Here is an 11,494-nt window from a genome sequence, read left to right on the forward strand (position 1 = left end):
TGGTAAGATAAAAAAATAAAAAATAAAAAACTTAAAGAAATTTTGAATGAATTTAATAAAAGTTTTTTAATTTGGGTTCGAAACCAAAATAGTGCAATTATTATTAACTTATTTTTTTATTAACTTATTTACCAACACGACTGCAGCTTTGATTAAAGGATTATTATATTATTATTCTCCGGAATAAAAGAGTTTTAAGATTCCGAACGTTTTTAGCTCATTCATTGAAATGTCCTTAAGGTTTTTTTATTTATTATTATTAATTGCCCACCTTACCAATCCGTAAACCATGCTTTTTTCCTTTCCTTCATCAATTTCTTCATCTTTGAAAAAAGTAATTAAAAAGCAATTACACCACTAAAAAGGATATTAAATGGAGTACGTTTTGATTAAAAGATTATTATATTATTATTCTCCGGAATAAAAGAGTTTTAAGATTCAAAACGTTTTTAGCTCATTCATTGAAAATGTCCTTAAGGTTTTTTTAATTATTATTATTATTATTATTATTATTATTATTATTATTATTAATTGCACACCTTACCAATCCGTAAGCCATGGTTTTTTCCTTTCCTTCATCAATTTCTTTATCTTTGAAAAAAGTAATTAAAAAGCAATTGCACCACTAAAAAGGATATTAAATGGAGTACGTTTTGATTGAAGGATTATTATATTATTATTCTCCGGAATAAAAGAGTTTTAATATTCAAAACGTTTTTAGCTCATTCATTGAAAATTTCCTTAAGGTTTTTTAAATTTATTATAATTATTATTATTAATTTTCCACCTTACCAATCTGTAAACCACGGTTTTTTTCCTTTCCTTCAGCAATTTCTTCATCTTTGAGAAAAAGTAATTAAAAAGCAATTACACTACTAAAAAGGATAATTAAATGGAGTACGTTTTCTGAAATTTTCTGGAAATAATGGTTTAAAATCACAAAAGTAAGTTTTTCAACATTGAAAAAAAAAACTATTTTTCAAAGTTCTGGCTACTAAAACGCTTGTTTCACTCCTGTTTACAAGTTTAGTAGTGATCATATCTTATTGGAAATTTAACGTAGTTTTCAATGGTATCAACGGATTTGTCCAAAACCTTTTAGTTTTGGAGTTATCATTGTTTATTTGAAGCACGTGAAAGTTTAAAAAATCAGAAAAAGTGAAATAACTACGAAACTGTTGAGATTACGACCATAGTTAATTAAGACTTTCTGGTTCTATTTTAAATGTAGAATATACTGGCAAAGTTTATAACACGAGTAGCCGAACACCCTGTATAAAGGTGTAAAAGGTAAAATGAAATAATACCGAGACTCCACCACCCTGATTAAATGGTAAATAAGAAAGAATATAGTGGATGTATGAATGGGTTTGGGTTTAGGAACTGATTATGATGGGGGCTGAAATGACCTAGCTGTGTTGATTTACCCTTGGAGCCCAACTTCGGTGTTTGGACAGATAAGGCAACGTTTGTATTGAATTTTTGACTTTCATGTAAAGAAAATTGTAAAAATTGTTTTCGATTTGCATTTTGCACATTTATTATCACCCTAACGCCCTCTTTCCATCCACACTCGTCGTCCTCCTTACATCATCCAATCCCTCCAATTCAACTCCTCACATCTCATTCGTAAGACCCGCTCATCCCCAATCGATCTTGTCCTTCCGCAACATACAACCCATACCTTCGAAAGATCCTTTCTGATCCGAGCCCCTAAACTCTGGAACTCCCTTCCCCTTTTTATTCGTCACGCTGCCTCCTTTTCCTCCTTTAAATCCCATCTTTATAATCACCTCCTCTCCCTCCAACCAGAGACCTCACGATAACATTTATTATTTTTGTTTAATATTCTCGTAATTTTCTCTCCTGGCCTGCCTTACTGGCATACATTTTGCAAAGATTTCTATTTTTTTTTTTTTAATTTGTAACTTCATAGAAGGTACTTCCTTTATTTTATCTCGCGTAAATTATTCTTAGGGGACACCAATCCCAGAATAAAGTTATTTTTCTTCTTCTTCTTCTTCTTCTTCTTGTACCTAGACGATCAAACTTTTGAATGTTGAAAGTGAAAGGAACTGCAAGGTATTCTTCCTTGCTGCTGATAAACAACAGAGAAAGCAAGGATCGACTAATGAAATTAAAATTTTTTTTTTTCAAAAAGAAAATATATAAATGAAATCTAGTTGTAATAAAATACACAAGGTACATTGATTCATGGACTTTTTTATCGACAAACTTTTCTTCTTATTTTTCTTTAATTAGACAGATTTTTTTACAAATAAATATTTTCATTATTTGAAAACTTGTATATCTATAAAATTTATTGGTTTTGTGATATCATATTCGATCGGTTTTTCATCATTGCGCCCTCTCGTGCCTATTTCTAGTAACTTTTCGAACGAGGTGAAACTGAAAGTTTAGGGAGTACGGTGTAGATAGCTGTCTTCGTACAGGCACCAGAAAGCTCTTTTATTTTAAAAAGATGCAGACGAAATAAACACAGTACAATTGAACAAATGATTATATTTGTCCAAAACCTTTTAGTTTTGGAGTTATCATTGTTTATTTGAAGCAAGCTCTTGAAAGCTTAAAAAATCAGAAAAAGTGGAATAACCCCGAAACTGTTGAGATTTGGATAATAGTTAATGGAACATTTTGGTTCCATATTGAATGTAGAATCTACTGGCGTTTGTAAAAAGTTTGTAACACGAGTAGCAGAACACCCTGTATAAATATACTAATTTAGGTTCGATAGGTATTCAATATTCTGCTTTCGGCCCTCTCAAACCACATTTACACCAATAAACACATTCACTCTCCACAGTAAAGTTCAATAAAACCATTTCCTCCAAGAATTGAAACAGGGGATCCAGATAGAGGCCACCGTGCTGAAGCACAATTCTCATATCGGGTCGAATCCCTACACGCTCTCTATACGGAGCCGAGGAATCGCACCATTTAATTAGGTGGGACATGGTGCAACCTTTCCCCGGACACATACGCGGGCTTGGGCCCAAAAATAAAGGTCCTTGTGTCACTTCGCACGTCTGATCCTTAATCGGGTGAGGATGTCTCTTCTCTCCGGATCAAACCACCGAAATTCCCACATTATTTTAATCGAGTTTTTTAACGCATTTTTAGTGTCAGATGGCCGGATCGCTTGATACCTTTATTACATATAAAAAAATTCAGGCAGTTCCAAGTAAATTTGGTCCGCCCGGAAATTTTAGCTGGAAATTTTCAACGCAATTTCAATGCTCTAATAACGATGAATTTAAATACCTCATGAAATATCGTCAGAAATAGTCAGAATAAACATAGGGCTGATGTGATCATATTAAACAAATGAAAGTTTAATCAGAGCTTAAATTGGAGGGATTAATGCCTGTCGTACTTACGGATTAAAATCGTACCAATATGGCAGCTTAATTTTTATTTTATTTTGTTACTTTTACTTAACGGAAGTAAGGCACATGGCTAAATCAAGCAGTTAAACTTCTTTTTTTTATTAAGATGCATGAATTGATTTCCTAGTTCCATCCCAGTTCGAAGCACTTAAGGATAATTTTTTTTTGCTTAACATATTGGAAAATTTTCATATTAGCATTCATATCTCTAAGACCCTGATGGCTATGAAGTAAACAAACTTTAAAAAATATATATACAAATATATCTGACCTTTATAGCCATAAAAATTTTACTTATCCCTTTTAAACTATTATATTTTGCAGAAGATAAGATTAGAGATGGTTTGGCCTTTTAAAAATTATTACAGTGTTTCATGCGAGTCAGCATGAAAGCACTCTGCGGATCGAAAGGAAATCTTCAAATAAATAAATTTATAAGCTATCTTATATTAGAAAAACCTAAGGAAAGTCCGGACATAAAGGACGGTTTACGATCTCGAACCTGCATAAATCAGTTCGTTTATCGGGAGAAAGGGTATCCAGTTCGACTGTCATACGAATGCTCCTTTCCTTGGAACGAGTCTTGATCTTGATCTTGCAAGAGCGGATTCTGGTTGTAGGTCAATACGAAGACTTCAAAGGTCGCAAGGCCGGGTCTAAAAATAAAAATCCAACCGTGTTACGAAAAAGGATTCGACGCTCGAGAAGCTTCTTGGGACGAATAAGGGCGTGGAAGAGGTGCGAAGGATTTCATAACGCGATGACGGTCACTGCCATATATCAGGGACATCCTTCACTTCACTTTCACTCTCTTTTATTACACAATTGAAAGAAATTCCAACCACTTGATCTTAACTTGTCAATCTCGCTACTTTTTTAACTATTTGGTTTATTTAATTCATTTTTGCATCGTTAATTATACAAATATACATATCGGTAAGAACATTATATACCTTCAACATTTTATTTTTCTACTCTTTCACTTTTTATTTTGGTTTGTTTTTAGTGGAAATTTTGAGGAGGTTACGCAATTCATAATCAATTTTGGATTGCACTTGGATTCGTCTAATAGGCACTTCCGGGATTTAATTGATGTATCTACATTTCTTGAGATTTTTGTGTTACGTGCCATCGAGAGTGTGGTCGTATTCTGCAGTAAATCTGTGGAAGATGGCGTTCCATTTTCCTAACAGGCGTACCTGTCACAAGAATTAATAATTCTTTAATAACATACTCCCGTCTTTCCGAGCTCCTTCACATCTTGGAGTGATCTATCTTTTACCACCCGGATGACCCTGATAAGCCGACCTTGCCTCGACACTACGGATGAGCAGGGAAAGTAGGCGACCGATGTTCGATGTTGTCAACATCGATGTTACTGAGTCGATGTTTTTTGACCATCGATGGTATGCTGACTTATAAACTTCGCTTTTTCAGTTATTCCTAAGTTCCCCTTTTGTGAATAGGGCACAACTTCCTGATATGAAAGTGACCTATCCGAACCTCTCACGAGTTGTTCAACTTGTTGCCTTATTGGCACATCTGTTCCCTCTGAATGATTATTTTTCGAAAGATTATTTCAAAAACCAGAAATCGCTTAGAGGGTAAATTCCGTTCCGGAGAAGTATTTCATTGTAAAATTTGGATAAATTAATTGTAATAATTTAATAAATTAAGGATATGGTTGATTTTAGTTACGTACATGTTAAACCTTTTTTTTGAGCAAGGTACAAGAATTGGATTATAAATGTTTTCCAAAGAGACGAAGAAAAAACTGGGAGGTATTTAAAATAATAAAACTTTATTTATTTTGTTTATATTTTATTAATTTATACAATTATATATATTTTATTTAAATTTATNTATAATAAAAATTATTTTAAATAATAAAAACGTTTTATTTGAATAAAATTCACAAGCACAAAATACTTTCATAATAGACGTCTTTGAGCAGGGTCATCCGAGGGGCTCCTTCGAGTTAAGGACACGACCTGCAGATGGCCCCCCGAGGATCTTAGCCGTAAAGAAGGAATAGTTTTTGCCAGACTAAGACTGGGTCATACGCGGTTGAGACATGGGCACTTTTTGGTGGGTCAATCCCCCCACATAGTCGAAGCGTGTCGTGCCTTGGCTCCCTACAGGGCGCGAGTAGGCCGCCAGATTTAAAGAGGGTTCTCAGACACAGCAGTGAGTTTCAAGGTCCCCTATTCTGCTTTTTAAGGGAATTTTTTTCTTGCATATAGAAGTTAGATTATGTGTTTTTGTATCTTGTATGAGTGAATTTATTTATTGGTGTGAATGGGGAGGGGCTGATGGCGAAGTAGATTCTCCATCGCCTCTCAGGTTTGTATGACTTGAGCTGATGGCGGAAATTTTATAAAATACCCCATTGACCCCAATTTAGATTAGTTTATTATAGGGAACAGGTAGATGGAGGAATATCGAGTACTCCATCTTCCAAACAGAATGAGTGTGATCAATGTATGTTCGTGTGAATGTATTTATTGGTGTGAATGGGGAGGGGCTGATGGCGAAGTAGCATCTCCATCGCCCCTCATGTTGCGTGCTTGACTTGGGTATACGGCGGAAAACTTTTAAAGTACCCCATCGACCCCAAATTAGAGTAGTTAATTGAAGTGAACAGGTAAATGGAGGAATATCGAGTACCATAGATGTGTAAACTATACCGTCGTGAGGTTCCGATGTTTAATCGATGGTGACCATCGACAGCAATATCGATGCTCATCCCTATTCGACACTCATCCTAGTTAAATGACTCAGCCAGCACAATTCCCGTTTTTTTACTACTACGAAATCCAACTGCTGGTATCGATTATTTTCCTCCTCATTTTTCTTATCCTTTACCTCCCGTAATTCACGACTGCCCGGGAAATAATCATCAGAATGGTTGGGGATGGTTAGGGTCATTCTGTCCTAAGTGTTCCGTCTCATTTCTCCAGTAGCAGCCATGGTCTCCGATCCATACACCATCAGTGACGACCGTTTTAGAAAACAACTCCTATCGCAGCTATCTGTACCCGCTTGTGGTCGCAGGGATAATCCATATTGAAAACATGGCATTACAAAGAAAGTACGTAGATAGTGAAAGAGCACAACGAAGAGATGACTCATCACTTCTAGGTATGAGAATAGGGTATCCCTCATTTGGAAACCAGCACATAAAGGACACTATGGCAATGAAGAGGCGGATAGCCTAGCCAAAGAAGGCTCAAATACTGTGTTTGTCGGGCCCCAACGAATACCCCACTCTATAAGCACAGCAAAAGAGAGTATTAATAGCTGGGGCATGAAACAATTCCTTAAAGAATGGAATCTGTCCCCCGAACATAGGCAATCGAAGGAGTTTGTGAAGGAGATCAAACCAAAAGAATCGAAATGGCTATTCTCTAACTCAAGGAAGGGAATTAGGAGGCTGATAGGTATCCTGACGGGCCATTGCCCTTTGATAAGAACCTCTTCGTAATGGGTACTCTACCAGATCCTTTTTGCCGTTTTTGTGAAATAAAAGAAGAAACGGCATGGCACTACCTCGCAGAGTGTGATAGGCATGCCAGGCATAGATTCGAAACTTTTGAAGGAGAGGACATAACCAAATCACTCCCCGAGATAAAATGGTCCAAAATCTTGGGGTTTGTGAACAAGTCCAAGAGGATTATGCAGGACACGTGAACCGACCAAGTCCCGGACCCTTTAGGGTTGGGGTACGTGTCTACCCAGGCATTTAACCCCTCGGGTCTTGGTCGCCTGCCCTGCGTAACATATGTATAGCAATGAAGAGCCTATGGATTTGCTTCAGTGATGTCTGTCTGCAGAGTTTGGTGTGTCATCCAGTGGGTGACTTATACGATCAACTGTAATTTTATCATGCTATGAATTATTGTACTATTTTAATATACTCAACTAAAGTTATAGGTATAAATAATATTTTTTTGTAAATCATTTTTTCCCGTCTTTATTAAATCTTAATTGAAATTGTCCAGCTGCTGTTAGATTATGCACATTTTCTACTTCTAATATATGCAGGATTTGGATGAAATTATTGAAATAATACATATTCTACGTTTAGAATTCTCCATACAGACTGTTAAACATTAGTATTGATTATGAGATAAAACACCACGTTAATTTGTTTTAGAAAGGCTGTTAAGACCTGACCGCTGTTTAAAATGCCGAACCAGGCAATAATTATGCTTTTAGAAATTTGTAACCAATCTTTGAAAATTTAAATTATTAAGAAGCAATTACGAGTCCTTCCATGGAGACGGCGCTACTCACGATTCCTGACCAGCATAACACTTTCACTGCGGTCATGGTAGCCTCTGCGCCGTCCGACGATTATCATTTAAATGGCCTTCTCTTAACGGAGCGGATTCTTTATTTACGATTTTATATCCTGATTAATGAGCCTATTCTTTTTTATTTGGGCCAGTTTTTACCATACTGAAGTGACGTTTTGTACGCAGTCATTGGCGAAACTGGAAGTTGACTGATTTTGAAAATGACACGCTTCTGTTGCTTTTTGCGACTTGCTTTTAGCATTAAACAAGAATGTTTACACATATAATTTCGATGTTTAAACAAATAACATTAAAATTACCTGAGAAAATTTTCTTTGTGGCACCTATATTACAATAAACATTGTTTACTACAGGGTGTTCGGCTACTCGTATTACAAACTTTGCCAGAGATTCTACATTCAAAATGAAACCAAAAAGTACTAATTAACTATGGCGCGAATCTCAACAGTTTCGGAGTAATTCCACTTTTTCTGATTTTTCTAGATTTCACGCTTTTCACCTTGCTTCAAATAAACAATGGTAAAAACCCAAAGGTTTTGGACAAATCCATTGATACCCCAAATTTAAAAAAAAAATTAATAAATTTATTAAACATTTCCTTAAGTTTTTTTAAATTTTCCACCTTACCAATCCGTCAGCCACGGTTGTTTCTAACTCTTTACATCCATTATTAAAGAATGATTAATTACATTCTGCGACCTAAACACTATCATTGCGGATGAGAAATCAGGTTTTATAAAGAAAAATCTTGTATAGACAATCTCGTCATTCCGCTAAATTTTGATAACATTTTAAAGCAGGTTTAAGGTTTTTAGTTAAGATAAAAAGTCAGTGTCACGAGCGGGATTCGAACCTTGGGGGATGGGAAGTTAGTGTCCGAGTGGATCGAGGTCACGATAGCTCAAGTGGTAGAGCAGCGGCGTATCTAGCCGAAGATCGTGGGTTCGAATCCCACTCGTGTCATTGACTTTTTTATCTCAACTAAAAACCTTAATTAATTGTAATATATTAATTGGTCAAGCAGACCATGAAATTAGTGAATTTATTAATATAGTTCTTTGCATAGTACTATGTATATAATGGTACTTGCTATCAAAATAAGTAAACTAAAGTGGACTAGTTCATTTAATCCTATACTATTAATTACTGTATCATTAAGATAAGGTTGATGAAATTGAACCAGATATAATAATTTACAGAAAGAAGGAAAGCTGAAAATGTAAGGTTTGATGAAGAAGAAAGTATAGGAATAGATTGAAATTAAGAGTACACACACGCGCAGAATCGCAAATGCTGTATATGATCAGACGTACAGCTCTGTGGTGATCTGTACCAATCGCCAGGGGTTTCTCGGTGCTCTTTGTAATTCTAGCAAAAATTCAAAAAAATCCATGGTTCGGTTGCATCGAAAACATTTCATGGTGAATTTCTGCCAAATTAAGCCCATGTGGCCTGAAGGGTAATAAAGATCTGCCGTACACCTTCAGCTGTATAGTGGTGCATCATGATGTCTCTTGCCTACTGAAAGCCAAAGGTTGCATTGCTTGGGGAGCACGAACCCAACTTCCTAGTATCATCATCGTCACTATCACCATGCCTACAAGAAGGGTTAAGTTTAAATTGTTGCTAAATTAAGTTAAACGCTAATAAATATAAGAATTGAAATTTAATAGTTGTTTTAAGTATGATGTTGACTTCTTCGCAAAGAAAGCAGTTTTTATTTAAGCCGAGTAACGTGAGAATATAAATTGTAATAACGGCCGTGGGAGAAAGGTAGACTTTTACCAGTTACCAGAACCTGCTTCTGAACGGGTTTTGCACTTGCAGAGCAAGTGAGAGGAAATAAACTTAGGCGTTATATTTTTCGGTCAATAACGATAAAGTATTTTAGTTTAAATGAGACAAAAACTTGGAAAGAAGTATGGAATGAGTTATCAAAAACGAAATAATTAAACTTGATTGAATACGACAAATTCGTGAGGAGAAAGGAATTTAAAAAGTAATTAGAAGAACGAAATAGCAAGGTACTATGACAGAACTTTATTCTTTATTTAAAACTTAGCACTAAAGCTGATTATGTTTTTGACCTCAGGGTGAAAGTGGTATTGCTTAATTTTATTCAAAGTCGTCATCAAGATATAACTCTTACAATACCGAAAAAGCCCATACAGGGATTCTAGAAAAAATTCATAATAATCGATTCGAACACGTTGCACAATCCGTTATGTAAACAATAACCGAACCTCGTTAAACATTTCTTCGACCTGGTGGAGACTTGCTACATACTTTCACCTCATGCTCGAAAGAAAGTACCCAGGGATGCCCCAGAGGAGTTATTACCATACTCGGATGCAACTGCGACTCCCTTTCAACTCGTGGGTCCCCGGACAAAAAGGTCTGACAGGGCGACAACGACGACGATTTCCCTCATCACAGACCGAGAAGAATGAGGTACGATCTCGAAACTTTTCACATGTCATAACAGCCGATCGTCCTACTTCCTTTCCGTCCGGGGAATTCGGACATCTGTAATTGTGTCTTGAATTGTCTGATATCAATTTATCCGTACTTTCTCAACCGAAACGTTCAATTTGTTATGTCATCCACTGACCAACTATAATTCAATAACGACATACTCAACTAATTGCCCAATTATTTATTCAATTCTCTTCTTTTTTACCTTTGACAGTTTTACATATATTAAGCTATTTAATTCTTATCCACGTCAGCCACTTCAAGTCGATTCAGTTACTATCTACCAGTGAAAGGAAAATTCGGTTGTCATCTATGGATTAAAAATTTTCAATTAATCCGCTGTGGTAATAAACCTTAGCAATTAATGATTTCATCCAAGCTGATAGATGATTGATTGTATTTGTATGCACGTAGTAGCCAAATTGACAGCTTAAAATAATTGCCGTTAAAAATGATACTGGGTCCACCCATTTCAATTTGACATTGAGCACCTGTATGATGACAAGATGTTTGAAAATTGACGTGAAAAGAGGGAAAATTTAAATAATAGACGGTTGAGATGAGAAGTTGCCTTGAAGAGAAAAGTCACGACAGCTCAAGTGGTAGAGCACGTGGGTGCTCCGGATGTCGTTGGTTCGAGTCCTGCACTTGATACTAATTTATCATCTTAGCCTTCTCTACTGCTAATGTAAATACAAAATATATCTCAAGATGTACCCTTGCTTAAAGACGATCCACTTCCAATGATCTAAGCTTGAGGCTAGAGTTTTTTATTAAAGATCGTCAAACATTGGCATGGTATGGTAAGGTGAAACAGGATACTAGGAAGTTTGTGCTCCCCAGGCGCTGCAGCCTTCTGATTTACTGTACCTTCCTAGTTCCTTAGTTCAGTGCAATGGACATGCTAATGCTTTAATGGCTGCTTGGCTATCAGATCTTTTTGCCCGTGAAACCTCTTTTAAGATTTTCCAGGGCACAAGCATTGATGGCATGTATTTCTGCTTGAAAGACCGAAGTGTACTTCCCTCATCCTTCTACTTAGAAATATCAGGTCATTGAGTGTCGCTGCTGCAATTTGATTCACTAAGTTTTTTCTGTACTTTAGGTTAAATCTCCATTAAGCTGTTGCTTTTCATTCAAAGATGATATGGGTGGCTGTTTCCTCCTCCACATTAAATAATCTGCAAATGGGATCATCGTTGTATATGCCCATGTGTAGATGTTTTCTTAGGTGCCAGTGACCGGATAGTAGTCCTACCACTCCTTTGAGTTTGGCTTTCTTCAATTGCAGCA

Source organism: Cimex lectularius, unplaced genomic scaffold, assembly GCF_000648675.2.
Source record: "Cimex lectularius strain Harlan isolate CLEC.00 unplaced genomic scaffold, Clec_2.1 scaffold340, whole genome shotgun sequence".
NCBI lineage: Eukaryota > Metazoa > Arthropoda > Insecta > Hemiptera > Cimicidae > Cimex > Cimex lectularius.